At 32.3% G+C, this 19,923-nt stretch overlaps 2 long non-coding RNA genes across 3 annotated transcripts; both read left to right on the top strand.

The window, feature by feature from the left end:
- Positions 1–5,902: 5,902 nt before the first annotated feature.
- LOC136805955 (uncharacterized) lies at positions 5,903–17,944 on the top strand. 2 transcript variants are annotated; one of them, XR_010846473.1, is made up of 15 exons: positions 5,903–6,224; positions 7,099–7,340; positions 7,503–7,814; positions 8,689–8,930; positions 9,093–10,400; positions 10,563–10,874; positions 11,749–11,990; positions 12,153–12,464; positions 13,218–13,459; positions 13,622–13,933; positions 14,685–14,926; positions 15,089–15,400; positions 16,275–16,516; positions 16,679–16,990; positions 17,855–17,944. It is a non-coding gene; the product is annotated as an uncharacterized lncRNA (long non-coding RNA). The 2 variants fall into 2 exon arrangements; XR_010846471.1 differs by lacking the exon at positions 5,903–6,224 and having other exon boundaries at positions 6,554–7,340.
- A 6-nt stretch (positions 17,945–17,950) lies between these two features.
- Positions 17,951–18,444, top strand: LOC136805966 (uncharacterized). Its single transcript, XR_010846476.1, has 2 exons — positions 17,951–18,096; positions 18,259–18,444. It is a non-coding gene; the product is annotated as an uncharacterized lncRNA (long non-coding RNA).
- Positions 18,445–19,923: the final 1,479 nt, after the last annotated feature.

Raw genomic sequence — 19,923 nt, 5'->3', positions numbered from 1 at the left:
ACTCTTTTAAATTCAAGCTGAAATCAATGGGGAAATCAAGGGCTTACCGGTTCAAACGGGGTGTTCCTAAATGGTAGGGTACCCCAATCGAGGCTCCAATCGGGCTTCTTATTGGGGTACTCATTTAATTTACAGACTAGAATATAAACGGAATTAAATAACGGAAATTTTTGGAGAAAAGTCATCTGCTAAACCAGGAGTTATGAATCCAAATAAATATTTAAATAATATTTTTTAATTTATAGATGTGTATTTCACAGTTAGGTACAGGGAATCTAACCTCTCTATGTTTGCAATTTATTCCATGCTTTTGGTGTAGTTCTTCTTACAATTATTTTTTGAAGTAGAGTTTAGCCCGAGGACTACCTCTCGCTTTGGTCTCCGGTGGGAAAATACCTGGAATTTCAGTCCCACTGGGAAATTGACTTTGATTTCATCCCCACTCGAAAATCAATATCTAAAGATCGCACTCCAAAACCATTCCCACTGGATTTTTTAAGTTTGGAACAATAAAATTTCTATCCTCATTGGGATTTCGATAGGGATTTTTATCCCCACTAAAAAAGTTCCACCGGGGCTGTGAGTCAGGGGTGTCATACTCTCCATTCGTCTTAATTGTTTTTTCTTTGACTTTTTGATGCCACTCCTTTATTATTTTGAGTTCTTTTTAGAAAAATCTCCCGCCCTGCGAAAGTCGTATCGTCATATCTTATGAACTAACGCCATAATCTTTTTCTTTTCTTCTTCACTTCTTAGTGTCACCTTCATTGGTCGGCATCTTTTGCTGGTCGCCATCTTTTGCTGGTAAACTTTTCGGCTTTTCGAGCACCGATTCTCTCTACCTTCAATTATATCGATATCGAATCCTGTACGCTCTTTGACAGCTTTTTCCACATAAGCTTTGTCAAATTCTCGTTGTTCTTCTAAGTCCTCGTCTTTGTTTTCACCCACATCGTGATGCACAAAAATGTTATATTTTGTCGAATTAAGCCACCGTTGTTTTTCGTTTTTTTTCTTGATATTCACTTCTTGTTTATTGACTTCCTCTTTGGTGATATCAGCGTAGGTCATTTGTTTCGATTCTATTTTGTGCTCTTCTTTGTTCATCAGTGTTTTGATTTTCTCCACTAAACGACGCAACCTTCTGTCGACTCTGAACCTATTAATTTCTTCGTTTGGGTGTACTTTCTTTACTGTATTATCTTCTTCTTCTTCGATCATTTTTATCTTTTATACCGGTTTTGGGGAGATAATAACGCATTTGGCACATTGAAAGCTCCTTGTTTTGTACTGGAGGCATACCTAAATTAAGAACTGATAAAACTTTGGCATTTCCTAGTAGAAGTATTTCCTGTAAGGAAAATTCTACAAAATTTGCCTCGTTTGGGGGTAAACCTTGCTCTATTTGGAGGTAATTTTGCTCTGTTCGGGGGTAATTTTTACACCAAAGTTTTTGTAACTAATTCCTTTCTTTAAAATGTCTTTAAAAAATATTTTCCATTGCATACCCGTGATACCTCGTTGATGATTTCCTTTTCATGTAAGTTACTCGTAAGGAGATAACAGGAACCAATATCAGTTCAGTATAAATTATAGTTTTATATGATTTTAAGTATAATCATCAAATCATCAGGTCAAGTATGCATTCCTAGGGGGGGGCAGTCAGGCAAATTGACCGATGGGTATGTGCGGCGGTTAAGGGTATGTTTTTCAAAATATCAGAAATGCACTGTAAGGGGGGAAATTTCAGCAAATCTGGGAAAAATTGCAAATTTTTGCTCATAATGTTGATTTTTTTTGCTCTAAAAGAATTTAAAATTTGAAAAAATGCACTGTAAGGGTATGAATTTCATCGATTTTTTTCTGCACTGTAAGGGTGCGATTGTAAAAGCCAATTTTTTCGCCGCACATACCCTCAGTTGGTAAACCCACTGCCGCCCGGTATGCATTCCACGGGCAATGGTTAAAAACACCATCCATTCACTTGCGACATTATTATTTTTTTTGTCTTTTGGTCGCTTTAGAAGAAATGGTTTATTCTAAGGTGGCCTTTTTCAAAATCAGATCACGTCTTTCTCTCTTCTGTTAATGTCTTGGCACATATCAGAATAAAAAAGCTACCAGGTCGATCTTCAAATCATTTCCCAAGTTTCTAGAACACTCCAAAGTTGAAAAATGAGCTATTTTGAATCTCTAAATGGGGAATTTCCCCAAAACACAAAAAAACTACGCCCTTTTGAAGTTTCTTAATTGGTGGTATTGTATTTTTTTAATACACTTATAATAATAATTATGCACCAATGTGTCATTGTTTTGAGGTTGGAGTTTTAGTTATTCAACATATGACATCTTAACTATTAAAAGTAAGTACTTTTCTGTAAGTTTTCCATTTAATTTTCTATGTGTACGTGTAATTTTCCTGTGCTTGGCTGGTACGTTACATGCTGACAGTCAGGACAGGTTGTTTTTTGTAGCAGTGAGTCTGTTGAAGAGGGTCGGACTGTCAGACAGCAGCCTGGCAGTAATGACATTGAGAGTGATGAGAGGGATAATCTTTGGAGTTTCTTTGAACTAACCAGGAAACGCTGTTTATTCTCACGATAACCTTAAAAATAGTTTTCAAACCGTACCAAAAAAATTTTTGGTACGGCTTGGAAACCTGTGTTAGGTTATCGTGAGATATTAAAAGTGTCAGAATTATTGATAATTATGATATGTTATTATTCTTAAAATAGTGTCAAAATTTTTTCAAAAAGGTTATTTTGTTGGGTACTTTTGAGCAGAGTTCCTGCCTGGTTAGTGCTACTGTTGTACTCATAGAAAAGAGTGTTGCAGGAGGGGTTCACTTTAGCCACAATGAAACTAGAGTAATCAAGTTCCTTAACAAGTAGTCTGTAAGTACTAAAATAAAAAGCAAAAGTATTTAGGTGGAACCAAATTAGACTGTTAGAAAAAATATGTCTTACCTTGAATGAAAGAGGCTAGCAAAAGCCCAAAAGCACGTAACATATACCACCAACCTGCATAAGGAAACTGAATAATCCTTGTACACTTTTGATGATTGTAGAAAACTGAAGCTAAATTGCAAATACTTACCTTTCTAAGAATGTATGAATAACAAAAACAACTAAAGATGTAAAAGTTTCAAAACTTGAAAGGTGGCTCCTCCACCACCCAAATTCAAAACAAAGTGGTCTGTCGGCTTTTCTCCCTCCAAAATTTAGGAAAGCACTCCTCCGTTCTCACAACCTCCAAAATGAAGCCGTGGCAGAATGTTCTAGTCTGTATATCAGCAGCCTCTCACCAACTTTTGCTGGCTCTCCTACGCAGCTCCTATTCTAGCAAACGCCCGCCGCCTTTATGTTCCCGCCCTCTGACATGATTAATTTACAGACTAGTTTGCTAGTCTAATAAATCAATTGATAAATGCATGGAAAAAAAAACTTACTACAGAGGATAAATACTAACAAAAAATAAAAACAAAAACAAAAAGAGCTTGGAGAGCAGTTAGAGTAAAAGACTAAAATAACGGTCCCCCAAAACGGCTTGTATCACAGATAAATTTTATTGTTATGTTATACTCAATTTATCGTGATTTTGGACAATGCTAAAATCGGGGTCGCCATAAAGAAGTATTCTACACAATGTTTTGGGATTAAATGGAAACAAGGTTATGTCAAGTTGAAGAAGGCTGTCAAACATCACAAGTCTGTCATTAGAGTAATCAGAGCAATGCATCAAAAAATGCTGTGTTGTTTCTACTGAATTTTGTCGACAGTTGCAGAAGGGGTCAACTGTGTCTGCAAAATTATGCCTGAACTTATGCTCACGAAGATGACTGAAACCAACCCTTAATCGGTTAAGGAGAACAACACCATCGTTGTCACTAGCTCTGAAAATTGAGTTAGCAATGGGTCTGAGCAATCGGAGAATTGCTTGCTTGAAAGAATTAATAGTGGGAAGATTTCGTATATGATCTCCGAGGTTATTCCATTCATTTATGCAAAAAGGAAAGAAAGAGGCACATAACGCTCGGTTCTACAGAAAGGTGCCTCGAGTGGTGGTTTTATCCTTCGCCCTGCATTGCGTTCTTCCTCTCCTCTCTGGGGAGGAAGAATATTCGTAAGATAAGCTGGAGCAAAGCCATTGATTATTTTATAAAAAAATACGAGTCTTCTAATTAACCGTCTGTCTGCCAGACTTTCAAAGCCTAGCTCAAGGTATATTTTTTCTCTAGATGTTCCTCTGAAGCATCCAGTAATTGCAAGACAGGCAGGTATTGTATCTATACCTGTCAGCTTGCATTTGTTTTTGGTTTGGAGTCATTTAAGCATTTGAGCAATTTTCCAAGCTTGGAGAGTATTTCTAAGTACCACTGTTGAGAAATTGCTGAATATCTAAATAGGGAATTTCCCTATATAACGAAATAACCATGCTCTTTTTTGGATTTTTTTTCCAAATTCTTAATCCTCATAATAAAGTCTGTCATCTGAAGTCAATAGCATTACTCAGTAAATTTTTATTGACGTTATTCGAACATCGACTTTCTATCCCGAATATTGAATCCCTAACTCCAACGAATCTACCCTTCAACCAAATCAATCCATTTCAATGAAATCCAAATCTTCTAAAGCGTTAATCTTTCACTGTTTATCATGCTTTATATTCAGTGAATCTCAAAGTTTCTAACTAACAATCAAAAACAATGTAAATCTGATCTTATTTCCGAGTTCCAAAAATTCTGCATGGTTCCTACGCCGTCCACTTTGATAATGGCTAAATTTACGGCATTCGTATTACAACGATCAGCAAAGGGGTTTGAAATTTGCCCTTATTACAACGCTAGACCACGAACAACTTTTTTTTGAATTTTTTTGTTTACTTTTTTTTCAAATTTTTTTTTCAAATTTTTTTAATTTTTTTCCAAAAAAAATTTATTTTATTTATTTTTTCTTAATTTTTCTTTAAAAAATTTAAATTTTTTTTAAATTTTTCTTAATTTGTCTAAACATTTTTTAAAAAGTTTTTCAAATTCTTTTTCCCAATTTTATTTTCATTTGTTTTAATCTTTTTTCTTTTTTTTAAATATTTTTTTCAATTTCTTTTTCAAATTCTTTTTAAAAATGAATTTTATTTTTTTTCCAGATTTTTTTTAATTTTGAAATTGCTTTTTCTTTCAAAAAAGGATGGTTATTATTTTACAAAAAAAATATTTTTATTTTTTTTTTAATTTGGTTTTATTCAAAAAAATTCTGAATTACACTGTTACAACGCTCGGCCACTATAGATTTCTTCAGTACCTTTGATAAAATTACTACTGCGACTTTAAGTCTATTTCAATTTAGCTGAAAGTGTTTTTTCAAACCTCGATAACTTCTGATAGAATTTGAATTAGTTATCAGTTTTGTGCTCGTTAAAAAGAATCAAATTTCAAACTGATTTTTATAAACAATCAATAGAAGGTTTTTATCATAATCTTAAGCATCAGTGTTTAAAATTTAAGGCAAAAAGGGGTACCCCCAAAAAGTAGCCCAATTGGGGGTACCTAACCTTTCAGGAACACCTGTTCAAATCCTACTTAGATAAAAACTTTTGAACTCTTTTAAAGTTCATAACTTTTCGTTTTCTAGACATCATAAAAGATGCAAAGACCCTTAAAAGTTCAAAATGGGGACACAAAGACAAAGGGAACGGATTTAAATTCAAGAAGTCGTTCTATTTTTTTGTCAACAAAAATAATTTAACCACAAGTGATTTTACTACGTGTGCATTGTAAAGAACAAGTACAGGCGTTTATCGCCTGCGTTTATTGCCAACCACTAGACACTTAAAATGAATGTCTTGAGTATAATGAATGTTTTGACTTAGAGAAGATTGGATCACATTGTTGACCTGTTTTCTATTTATTTTAGATATTCAAGTTAGTGGTCAAGATGTGGGCCCAAACGCTCCCTGAATTTCATACTCAGTGTGTCATGATTTGACAACCTTAGCAACTTTTTCATGAAATAAATGTATGCTTCGCATGTGTTTATCTGAGTGGTGTACATAAGAAGTAGATAACTTTTATGTTAAAAAGCAAAACGTAGATATTGTGAGCGGTTTTTATGAAAGTTTTTTCAATTTTCAATGAAAGTATGGTAGCCAGAGCAAAGTAAATCATGATAGGATGATGGCTAGTAAATGCTGATCTACATTTTTTTGGTTTGCACAAAGACAAAAAGGTATCAATATGAATTCTGTTTGTTTTGTATTTTATATTATTTTCATCAAGGTTTGAGAGGATTGATATCCGAACCAATGATTCGATTTAGTCTTTTTTAGTAACTGAGCTGCGGTTTACTTTTTCATAGTTACTCATTTAAAATCCACTGGTCTTGTTTATGAAACAGAGTTCCAAAAATGAATGTTTGATCATCACTCATTTATAACATTGACTCACTTCTATCAAGAGCGATGACTGTATACCTTGACAGAAAATTCTTGGAATTCTCATCGAAATAAATCATTTCGAACTCATTAGAAAAGAAAAAAATTACTGCTCAGTGATAACATTGACTCACTTCTATCAAGAGCGATGACTGTATACCTTGACAGAAAATTCTTGGAATTCTCATCGAAATAAATCATTTCGAACTCATTAGAAAAGAAAAAAATCACTGCTCAGTGATAAGTGGTTATTCACTTAAAGTGGAAGGATAGGCTTCCTCATTTACTACTATTGAATTCCTATAAAACCAAACCAAACAAATGTCAAGCTCCTTTGGATCAAGAAATATAATTTTGATGCAGCAAGTCTCATCAAAATTATATTTCTGTTTTCCTTAGAGTGTGGTATACTTTATTTGGATATCATTAAATTCAATGAAATCATGAAATTGTCAATGTTACTTGTTATCTATTACATAATAGATTTTCTACATAAAGATATCCAAAGCTCTTGCTCATTTACAAGATACATAATGATTTAAATAACTACTCCCTGTTAAAGTAGCCGCTCTTAGTTTTTCAGGGTAGCATGAATTTCTGTAACGAAATATTGATCTTTTTATGTTTAGTAATGAATTTGATTTAAGCTTTATTTTCTTTAACTTTTAGATCCCCCCTTTGCGTTAAGAAACGATGCATCATCTCATCGAATGTGTATTAGCTGCTTGCTAGCTAGCAAGGTCAAATTTGTGCCCACTACCAATAGAGATGCTCAATAGAGATGCTGCAGATCAATCAGAAGTGTCAACGCTGTATTGTAGATCAAAACCTTGTGAATATCCAAATAATAATTTCATTGGTTGGATGAACATTTGAAAGAAAACGGAAGAAAACGTTTGGCCATGAAATAGGTAATTTATACTTTTTTTATTTGACTTTTTAAAGTATATTTGGTTTAATCGTATTTTTGTGCTTGATTCATAGTAATACTTGATTTTACTTGCTGTATTAACTAAGTGTCGCCCTGTATTTTGATTTGATTATAAGCACATCTTGTTTTCTATTTATTTTAGATATTCAAGTTAGTGGTCAAGATGTGGGCCCAAACGCTCCCTGAATTTCATACTCAGTGTGTCATGATTTGACAACCTTAGCAACTTTTTCATGAAATAAATGTATGCTTCGCATGTGTTTATCTGAGTGGTGTACATAAGAAGTAGATAACTTTTATGTTAAAAAGCAAAACGTAGATATTGTGAGCGGTTTTTATGAAAGTTTTTTCAATTTTCAATGAAAGTATGGTAGCCAGAGCAAAGTAAATCATGATAGGATGATGGCTAGTAAATGCTGATCTACATTTTTTTGGTTTGCACAAAGACAAAAAGGTATCAATATGAATTCTGTTTGTTTTGTATTTTATATTATTTTCATCAAGGTTTGAGAGGATTGATATCCGAACCAATGATTCGATTTAGTCTTTTTTAGTAACTGAGCTGCGGTTTACTTTTTCATAGTTACTCATTTAAAATCCACTGGTCTTGTTTATGAAACAGAGTTCCAAAAATGAATGTTTGATCATCACTCATTTATAACATTGACTCACTTCTATCAAGAGCGATGACTGTATACCTTGACAGAAAATTCTTGGAATTCTCATCGAAATAAATCATTTCGAACTCATTAGAAAAGAAAAAAATCACTGCTCAGTGATAACATTGACTCACTTCTATCAAGAGCGATGACTGTATACCTTGACAGAAAATTCTTGGAATTCTCATCGAAATAAATCATTTCGAACTCATTAGAAAAGAAAAAAATCACTGCTCAGTGATAAGTGGTTATTCACTTAAAGTGGAAGGATAGGCTTCCTCATTTACTACTATTGAATTCCTATAAAACCAAACCAAACAAATGTCAAGCTCCTTTGGATCAAGAAATATAATTTTGATGCAGCAAGTCTCATCAAAATTATATTTCTGTTTTCCTTAGAGTGTGGTATACTTTATTTGGATATCATTAAATTCAATGAAATCATGAAATTGTCAATGTTACTTGTTATCTATTACATAATAGATTTTCTACATAAAGATATCCAAAGCTCTTGCTCATTTACAAGATACATAATGATTTAAATAACTACTCCCTGTTAAAGTAGCCGCTCTTAGTTTTTCAGGGTAGCATGAATTTCTGTAACGAAATATTGATCTTTTTATGTTTAGTAATGAATTTGATTTAAGCTTTATTTTCTTTAACTTTTAGATCCCCCCTTTGCGTTAAGAAACGATGCATCATCTCATCGAATGTGTATTAGCTGCTTGCTAGCTAGCAAGGTCAAATTTGTGCCCACTACCAATAGAGATGCTCAATAGAGATGCTGCAGATCAATCAGAAGTGTCAACGCTGTATTGTAGATCAAAACCTTGTGAATATCCAAATAATAATTTCATTGGTTGGATGAACATTTGAAAGAAAACGGAAGAAAACGTTTGGCCATGAAATAGGTAATTTATACTTTTTTTATTTGACTTTTTAAAGTATATTTGGTTTAATCGTATTTTTGTGCTTGATTCATAGTAATACTTGATTTTACTTGCTGTATTAACTAAGTGTCGCCCTGTATTTTGATTTGATTATAAGCACATCTTGTTTTCTATTTATTTTAGATATTCAAGTTAGTGGTCAAGATGTGGGCCCAAACGCTCCCTGAATTTCATACTCAGTGTGTCATGATTTGACAACCTTAGCAACTTTTTCATGAAATAAATGTATGCTTCGCATGTGTTTATCTGAGTGGTGTACATAAGAAGTAGATAACTTTTATGTTAAAAAGCAAAACGTAGATATTGTGAGCGGTTTTTATGAAAGTTTTTTCAATTTTCAATGAAAGTATGGTAGCCAGAGCAAAGTAAATCATGATAGGATGATGGCTAGTAAATGCTGATCTACATTTTTTTTGGTTTGCACAAAGACAAAAAGGTATCAATATGAATTCTGTTTGTTTTGTATTTTATATTATTTTCATCAAGGTTTGAGAGGATTGATATCCGAACCAATGATTCGATTTAGTCTTTTTTAGTAACTGAGCTGCGGTTTACTTTTTCATAGTTACTCATTTAAAATCCACTGGTCTTGTTTATGAAACAGAGTTCCAAAAATGAATGTTTGATCATCACTCATTTATAACATTGACTCACTTCTATCAAGAGCGATGACTGTATACCTTGACAGAAAATTCTTGGAATTCTCATCGAAATAAATCATTTCGAACTCATTAGAAAAGAAAAAAATCACTGCTCAGTGATAAGTGGTTATTCACTTAAAGTGGAAGGATAGGCTTCCTCATTTACTACTATTGAATTCCTATAAAACCAAACCAAACAAATGTCAAGCTCCTTTGGATCAAGAAATATAATTTTGATGCAGCAAGTCTCATCAAAATTATATTTCTGTTTTCCTTAGAGTGTGGTATACTTTATTTGGATATCATTAAATTCAATGAAATCATGAAATTGTCAATGTTACTTGTTATCTATTACATAATAGATTTTCTACATAAAGATATCCAAAGCTCTTGCTCATTTACAAGATACATAATGATTTAAATAACTACTCCCTGTTAAAGTAGCCGCTCTTAGTTTTTCAGGGTAGCATGAATTTCTGTAACGAAATATTGATCTTTTTATGTTTAGTAATGAATTTGATTTAAGCTTTATTTTCTTTAACTTTTAGATCCCCCCTTTGCGTTAAGAAACGATGCATCATCTCATCGAATGTGTATTAGCTGCTTGCTAGCTAGCAAGGTCAAATTTGTGCCCACTACCAATAGAGATGCTCAATAGAGATGCTGCAGATCAATCAGAAGTGTCAACGCTGTATTGTAGATCAAAACCTTGTGAATATCCAAATAATAATTTCATTGGTTGGATGAACATTTGAAAGAAAACGGAAGAAAACGTTTGGCCATGAAATAGGTAATTTATACTTTTTTTATTTGACTTTTTAAAGTATATTTGGTTTAATCGTATTTTTGTGCTTGATTCATAGTAATACTTGATTTTACTTGCTGTATTAACTAAGTGTCGCCCTGTATTTTGATTTGATTATAAGCACATCTTGTTTTCTATTTATTTTAGATATTCAAGTTAGTGGTCAAGATGTGGGCCCAAACGCTCCCTGAATTTCATACTCAGTGTGTCATGATTTGACAACCTTAGCAACTTTTTCATGAAATAAATGTATGCTTCGCATGTGTTTATCTGAGTGGTGTACATAAGAAGTAGATAACTTTTATGTTAAAAAGCAAAACGTAGATATTGTGAGCGGTTTTTATGAAAGTTTTTTCAATTTTCAATGAAAGTATGGTAGCCAGAGCAAAGTAAATCATGATAGGATGATGGCTAGTAAATGCTGATCTACATTTTTTTGGTTTGCACAAAGACAAAAAGGTATCAATATGAATTCTGTTTGTTTTGTATTTTATATTATTTTCATCAAGGTTTGAGAGGATTGATATCCGAACCAATGATTCGATTTAGTCTTTTTTAGTAACTGAGCTGCGGTTTACTTTTTCATAGTTACTCATTTAAAATCCACTGGTCTTGTTTATGAAACAGAGTTCCAAAAATGAATGTTTGATCATCACTCATTTATAACATTGACTCACTTCTATCAAGAGCGATGACTGTATACCTTGACAGAAAATTCTTGGAATTCTCATCGAAATAAATCATTTCGAACTCATTAGAAAAGAAAAAAATCACTGCTCAGTGATAACATTGACTCACTTCTATCAAGAGCGATGACTGTATACCTTGACAGAAAATTCTTGGAATTCTCATCGAAATAAATCATTTCGAACTCATTAGAAAAGAAAAAAATCACTGCTCAGTGATAAGTGGTTATTCACTTAAAGTGGAAGGATAGGCTTCCTCATTTACTACTATTGAATTCCTATAAAACCAAACCAAACAAATGTCAAGCTCCTTTGGATCAAGAAATATAATTTTGATGCAGCAAGTCTCATCAAAATTATATTTCTGTTTTCCTTAGAGTGTGGTATACTTTATTTGGATATCATTAAATTCAATGAAATCATGAAATTGTCAATGTTACTTGTTATCTATTACATAATAGATTTTCTACATAAAGATATCCAAAGCTCTTGCTCATTTACAAGATACATAATGATTTAAATAACTACTCCCTGTTAAAGTAGCCGCTCTTAGTTTTTCAGGGTAGCATGAATTTCTGTAACGAAATATTGATCTTTTTATGTTTAGTAATGAATTTGATTTAAGCTTTATTTTCTTTAACTTTTAGATCCCCCCTTTGCGTTAAGAAACGATGCATCATCTCATCGAATGTGTATTAGCTGCTTGCTAGCTAGCAAGGTCAAATTTGTGCCCACTACCAATAGAGATGCTCAATAGAGATGCTGCAGATCAATCAGAAGTGTCAACGCTGTATTGTAGATCAAAACCTTGTGAATATCCAAATAATAATTTCATTGGTTGGATGAACATTTGAAAGAAAACGGAAGAAAACGTTTGGCCATGAAATAGGTAATTTATACTTTTTTTATTTGACTTTTTAAAGTATATTTGGTTTAATCGTATTTTTGTGCTTGATTCATAGTAATACTTGATTTTACTTGCTGTATTAACTAAGTGTCGCCCTGTATTTTGATTTGATTATAAGCACATCTTGTTTTCTATTTATTTTAGATATTCAAGTTAGTGGTCAAGATGTGGGCCCAAACGCTCCCTGAATTTCATACTCAGTGTGTCATGATTTGACAACCTTAGCAACTTTTTCATGAAATAAATGTATGCTTCGCATGTGTTTATCTGAGTGGTGTACATAAGAAGTAGATAACTTTTATGTTAAAAAGCAAAACGTAGATATTGTGAGCGGTTTTTATGAAAGTTTTTTCAATTTTCAATGAAAGTATGGTAGCCAGAGCAAAGTAAATCATGATAGGATGATGGCTAGTAAATGCTGATCTACATTTTTTTGGTTTGCACAAAGACAAAAAGGTATCAATATGAATTCTGTTTGTTTTGTATTTTATATTATTTTCATCAAGGTTTGAGAGGATTGATATCCGAACCAATGATTCGATTTAGTCTTTTTTAGTAACTGAGCTGCGGTTTACTTTTTCATAGTTACTCATTTAAAATCCACTGGTCTTGTTTATGAAACAGAGTTCCAAAAATGAATGTTTGATCATCACTCATTTATAACATTGACTCACTTCTATCAAGAGCGATGACTGTATACCTTGACAGAAAATTCTTGGAATTCTCATCGAAATAAATCATTTCGAACTCATTAGAAAAGAAAAAAATCACTGCTCAGTGATAAGTGGTTATTCACTTAAAGTGGAAGGATAGGCTTCCTCATTTACTACTATTGAATTCCTATAAAACCAAACCAAACAAATGTCAAGCTCCTTTGGATCAAGAAATATAATTTTGATGCAGCAAGTCTCATCAAAATTATATTTCTGTTTTCCTTAGAGTGTGGTATACTTTATTTGGATATCATTAAATTCAATGAAATCATGAAATTGTCAATGTTACTTGTTATCTATTACATAATAGATTTTCTACATAAAGATATCCAAAGCTCTTGCTCATTTACAAGATACATAATGATTTAAATAACTACTCCCTGTTAAAGTAGCCGCTCTTAGTTTTTCAGGGTAGCATGAATTTCTGTAACGAAATATTGATCTTTTTATGTTTAGTAATGAATTTGATTTAAGCTTTATTTTCTTTAACTTTTAGATCCCCCCTTTGCGTTAAGAAACGATGCATCATCTCATCGAATGTGTATTAGCTGCTTGCTAGCTAGCAAGGTCAAATTTGTGCCCACTACCAATAGAGATGCTCAATAGAGATGCTGCAGATCAATCAGAAGTGTCAACGCTGTATTGTAGATCAAAACCTTGTGAATATCCAAATAATAATTTCATTGGTTGGATGAACATTTGAAAGAAAACGGAAGAAAACGTTTGGCCATGAAATAGGTAATTTATACTTTTTTTATTTGACTTTTTAAAGTATATTTGGTTTAATCGTATTTTTGTGCTTGATTCATAGTAATACTTGATTTTACTTGCTGTATTAACTAAGTGTCGCCCTGTATTTTGATTTGATTATAAGCACATCTTGTTTTCTATTTATTTTAGATATTCAAGTTAGTGGTCAAGATGTGGGCCCAAACGCTCCCTGAATTTCATACTCAGTGTGTCATGATTTGACAACCTTAGCAACTTTTTCATGAAATAAATGTATGCTTCGCATGTGTTTATCTGAGTGGTGTACATAAGAAGTAGATAACTTTTATGTTAAAAAGCAAAACGTAGATATTGTGAGCGGTTTTTATGAAAGTTTTTTCAATTTTCAATGAAAGTATGGTAGCCAGAGCAAAGTAAATCATGATAGGATGATGGCTAGTAAATGCTGATCTACATTTTTTTGGTTTGCACAAAGACAAAAAGGTATCAATATGAATTCTGTTTGTTTTGTATTTTATATTATTTTCATCAAGGTTTGAGAGGATTGATATCCGAACCAATGATTCGATTTAGTCTTTTTTAGTAACTGAGCTGCGGTTTACTTTTTCATAGTTACTCATTTAAAATCCACTGGTCTTGTTTATGAAACAGAGTTCCAAAAATGAATGTTTGATCATCACTCATTTATAACATTGACTCACTTCTATCAAGAGCGATGACTGTATACCTTGACAGAAAATTCTTGGAATTCTCATCGAAATAAATCATTTCGAACTCATTAGAAAAGAAAAATCACTGCTCAGTGATAAGTGGTTATTCACTTAAAGTGGAAGGATAGGCTTCCTCATTTACTACTATTGAATTCCTATAAAACCAAACCAAACAAATGTCAAGCTCCTTTGGATCAAGAAATATAATTTTGATGCAGCAAGTCTCATCAAAATTATATTTCTGTTTTCCTTAGAGTGTGGTATACTTTATTTGGATATCATTAAATTCAATGAAATCATGAAATTGTCAATGTTACTTGTTATCTATTACATAATAGATTTTCTACATAAAGATATCCAAAGCTCTTGCTCATTTACAAGATACATAATGATTTAAATAACTACTCCCTGTTAAAGTAGCCGCTCTTAGTTTTTCAGGGTAGCATGAATTTCTGTAACGAAATATTGATCTTTTTATGTTTAGTAATGAATTTGATTTAAGCTTTATTTTCTTTAACTTTTAGATCCCCCCTTTGCGTTAAGAAACGATGCATCATCTCATCGAATGTGTATTAGCTGCTTGCTAGCTAGCAAGGTCAAATTTGTGCCCACTACCAATAGAGATGCTCAATAGAGATGCTGCAGATCAATCAGAAGTGTCAACGCTGTATTGTAGATCAAAACCTTGTGAATATCCAAATAATAATTTCATTGGTTGGATGAACATTTGAAAGAAAACGGAAGAAAACGTTTGGCCATGAAATAGGTAATTTATACTTTTTTTATTTGACTTTTTAAAGTATATTTGGTTTAATCGTATTTTTGTGCTTGATTCATAGTAATACTTGATTTTACTTGCTGTATTAACTAAGTGTCGCCCTGTATTTTGATTTGATTATAAGCACATCTTGTTTTCTATTTATTTTAGATATTCAAGTTAGTGGTCAAGATGTGGGCCCAAACGCTCCCTGAATTTCATACTCAGTGTGTCATGATTTGACAACCTTAGCAACTTTTTCATGAAATAAATGTATGCTTCGCATGTGTTTATCTGAGTGGTGTACATAAGAAGTAGATAACTTTTATGTTAAAAAGCAAAACGTAGATATTGTGAGCGGTTTTTATGAAAGTTTTTTCAATTTTCAATGAAAGTATGGTAGCCAGAGCAAAGTAAATCATGATAGGATGATGGCTAGTAAATGCTGATCTACATTTTTTTGGTTTGCACAAAGACAAAAAGGTATCAATATGAATTCTGTTTGTTTTGTATTTTATATTATTTTCATCAAGGTTTGAGAGGATTGATATCCGAACCAATGATTCGATTTAGTCTTTTTTAGTAACTGAGCTGCGGTTTACTTTTTCATAGTTACTCATTTAAAATCCACTGGTCTTGTTTATGAAACAGAGTTCCAAAAATGAATGTTTGATCATCACTCATTTATAACATTGACTCACTTCTATCAAGAGCGATGACTGTATACCTTGACAGAAAATTCTTGGAATTCTCATCGAAATAAATCATTTCGAACTCATTAGAAAAGAAAAAAATCACTGCTCAGTGATAACATTGACTCACTTCTATCAAGAGCGATGACTGTATACCTTGACAGAAAATTCTTGGAATTCTCATCGAAATAAATCATTTCGAACTCATTAGAAAAGAAAAAAATCACTGCTCAGTGATAAGTGGTTATTCACTTAAAGTGGAAGGATAGGCTTCCTCATTTACTACTATTGAATTCCTATAAAACCAAACCAAACAAATGTCAAGCTCCTTTGGATCAAGAAATATAATTTTGATGCAGCAAGTCTCATCAAAATTATATTTCTGTTTTCCTTAGAGTGTGGTATACTTTATTTGGATATCATTAAATTCAATGAAATCATGAAATTGTCAATGTTACTTGTTATCTATTACATAATAGATTTTCTACATAAAGATATCCAAAGCTCTTGCTCATTTACAAGATACATAATGATTTAAATAACTACTCCCTGTTAAAGTAGCCGCTCTTAGTTTTTCAGGGTAGCATGAATTTCTGTAACGAAATATTGATCTTTTTATGTTTAGTAATGAATTTGATTTAAGCTTTATTTTCTTTAACTTTTAGATCCCCCCTTTGCGTTAAGAAACGATGCATCATCTCATCGAATGTGTATTAGCTGCTTGCTAGCTAGCAAGGTCAAATTTGTGCCCACTACCAATAGAGATGCTCAATAGAGATGCTGCAGATCAATCAGAAGTGTCAACGCTGTATTGTAGATCAAAACCTTGTGAATATCCAAATAATAATTTCATTGGTTGGATGAACATTTGAAAGAAAACGGAAGAAAACGTTTGGCCATGAAATAGGTAATTTATACTTTTTTTATTTGACTTTTTAAAGTATATTTGGTTTAATCGTATTTTTGTGCTTGATTCATAGTAATACTTGATTTTACTTGCTGTATTAACTAAGTGTCGCCCTGTATTTTGATTTGATTATAAGCACATCTTGTTTTCTATTTATTTTAGATATTCAAGTTAGTGGTCAAGATGTGGGCCCAAACGCTCCCTGAATTTCATACTCAGTGTGTCATGATTTGACAACCTTAGCAACTTTTTCATGAAATAAATGTATGCTTCGCATGTGTTTATCTGAGTGGTGTACATAAGAAGTAGATAACTTTTATGTTAAAAAGCAAAACGTAGATATTGTGAGTGGATTTTATGAAAGTTTTTTCAATTTTCAATGAAAGTATGGTAGCCAGAGCAAAGTAAATCATGATAGGATGATGGCTAGTAAATGCTGATCTACATTTTTTTGGTTTGCACAAAGACAAAAAGGTATCAATATGAATTCTGTTTGTTTTGTATTTTATATTATTTTCATCAAGGTTTGAGAGGATTGATATCCGAACCAATGATTCGATTTAGTCTTTTTTAGTAACTGAGCTGCGGTTTACTTTTTCATAGTTACTCATTTAAAATCCACTGGTCTTGTTTATGAAACAGAGTTCCAAAAATGAATGTTTGATCATCACTCATTTATAACATTGACTCACTTCTATCAAGAGCGATGACTGTATACCTTGACAGAAAAATTCTTGGAATTCTCATCGAAATAAATCATTTCGAACTCATTAGAAAAGAAAAAATCACTGCTCAGTGATAACATTGACTCACTTCTATCAAGAGCGATGACTGTATACCTTGACAGAAAATTCTTGGAATTCTCATCGAAATAAATCATTTCGAACTCATTAGAAAAGAAAAAATCACTGCTCAGTGATAAGTGGTATCACTTAAAGGAAGGATAGGCTTCCTCATTTACTACTATTGAATTCCTATAAAACCAAACCAAACAAATGTCAAGCTCCTTTGGATCAAGAAATATAATTTTGATGCAGCAAGTCTCATCAAAAATTATATTTTTTTCCTTAGAGTGTGTATACTTTATTTGGATATCATTAAATTCAATGAAATCATGAAATTGTCAATGTTACTTGTTATCTATTACATAATAGATTTTCTACATAAAGATATCCAAAGCTCTTGCTCATTTACAAGATACATAATGATTTAAATAACTACTCCCTGTAAAGTAGCCGCTCTTAGTTTTTCAGGGTAGCATGATTTCTGTAACGAAATATTGATCTTTTTATGTTTAGTAATGAATTTGATTTAAGCTTTATTTTCTTTAACTTTTAGATCCCCCCTTTGCGTTAAGAAACGATGCATCATCTCATCGAATGTGTATTAGCTGCTTGCTAGCTAGCAAGGTCAAATTTGTGCCCCACTCCAATAGAGATGCTCAATAGAGATGCTGCAGATCAATCAGAAGTGTCAACGCTGTATTGTAGATCAAAACCTTGTGAATATCCAAATAATAATTTCATTGGTTGGATGAACATTTGAAAGAAAACGGAAGAAAACGTTTGGCCATGAAATAGGTAATTTATACTTTTTTTATTTGACTTTTTAAAGTATATTTGGTTTAATCGTATTTTTGTGCTTGATTCATAGTAATACTTGATTTTACTTGCTGTATTAACTAAGTGTCGCCCTGTATTTTGATTTGATTATAAGCACATCTTGTTTTCTATTTATTTTAGATATTCAAGTTAGTGGTCAAGATGTGGGCCCAAACGCTCCCTGAATTTCATACTCAGTGTGTCATGATTTGACAACCTTAGCAACTTTTTCATGAAATAAATGTATGCTTCGCATGTGTTTATCTGAGTGGTGTACATAAGAAGTAGATAACTTTTATGTTAAAAAGCAAAACGTAGATATTGTGAGCGGTTTTTATGAAAGTTTTTCAATTTTCAATGAAAGTATGGTAGCCAGAGCAAAGTAAATCATGATAGGATGATGGCTAGTAAATGCTGATCTACATTTTTTGGTTTGCACAAAGACAAAAAGGTATCAATATGAATTCTGTTTGTTTTGTATTTTATATTATTTTCATCAAGGTTTGAGAGGATTGATATCCGAACCAATGATTCGATTTAGTCTTTTTTAGTAACTGAGCTGCGGTACTTTTTCATAGTTACTCATTTAAATCCCTGGTCTTGTTTATGAAACAGAGTTCCAAAATGAATGTTTGATCATCACTCTTATAACATTGACTCACTTCTATCAAGAGCGATGACTGTATACCTTGACAGAAAATCTTGGAATTCTCATCGAAATAAATCATTCGAACTCATTAGAAAGAAAAAATCACTGCTCAGTGATAACATTGACTCACTCACTTCTATCAAGAGCGATGACTGTATACCTTGACAGAAAATTCTTGGAATTCTCATCGAAATAAATCATTTCGAACTCATTAGAAAAAAAAAAAATCACTGCTCAGTGATAAGTGGTATTCACTAAAGTGGAAGGATAGGCTTCCTCATTTACTACTATTGAATTCCTATAAAACCAAACCAAACAAATGTCAAGCTCCTTTGGATCAAGAAATATAATTTTGATGCAGCAAGTCTCATCAAAATTATATTTCTGTTTTCCTTAGAGTGTGGTATACTTTATTTGGATATCATTAAATTCAATGAAATCATGAAATTGTCAATGTTACTTGTTATCTATTACATAATAGATTTTCTACATAAAGATATCCAAAGCTCTTGCTCATTACAGATACATAATGATTTAAATAACTACTCCCTGTTAAAGTAGCCGCTCTTAGTTTTTCAGGGAAGCATTAATTTCTGTAACGAAATATTGATCTTTTTATGTTTAGTAATGAATTTGATTTAAGCTTCATTTTCTTTAACTTTTAGATCCCCCCTTTCCGTTAAGAAACGATGCATCATCTCATCGAATGTGTATTAGCTGCTTGCTAGCTAGCAAGGTCAAATTTGTACCCACTCCCAATAGAGATGCTCAATAGAGATGCTGCAGATCAATCAGAAGTGTCAACGCTGTATTGTAGATCAAAACCTTGTGAATATCCAAATAATAATTTCATTGGTTGGATGAACATTTGAAAGAAAACGGACAAAAACGTTTGGCCATGAAATAGGTAATTTATACTTTTTTATTTGACTTTTTAAAGTATATTTGGTTTAATCGTATTTTTGTGCTTGATTCATAGTAATACTTGATTTTACTTGCTGTATTAACTAAGTGTCGCCCTGTATTTTGATTTGATTATAAGCACATCTTGTTTTCTATTTATTTTAGATATTCAAGTTAGTGGTCAAGATGTGGGCCCAAACGCCCTGAATTTCATACTCAGTGTGTCATGATTTGACAACTTAGCAACTTTTTCA

The sequence above is a fragment of the Clytia hemisphaerica genome, unplaced genomic scaffold (assembly GCF_902728285.1).
Source record: "Clytia hemisphaerica strain Z4C2 unplaced genomic scaffold, Clytia hemisphaerica genome assembly, whole genome shotgun sequence".
NCBI lineage: Eukaryota > Metazoa > Cnidaria > Hydrozoa > Leptothecata > Clytiidae > Clytia > Clytia hemisphaerica.
This window is presented reverse-complemented; position numbering and strand designations above follow the sequence as displayed.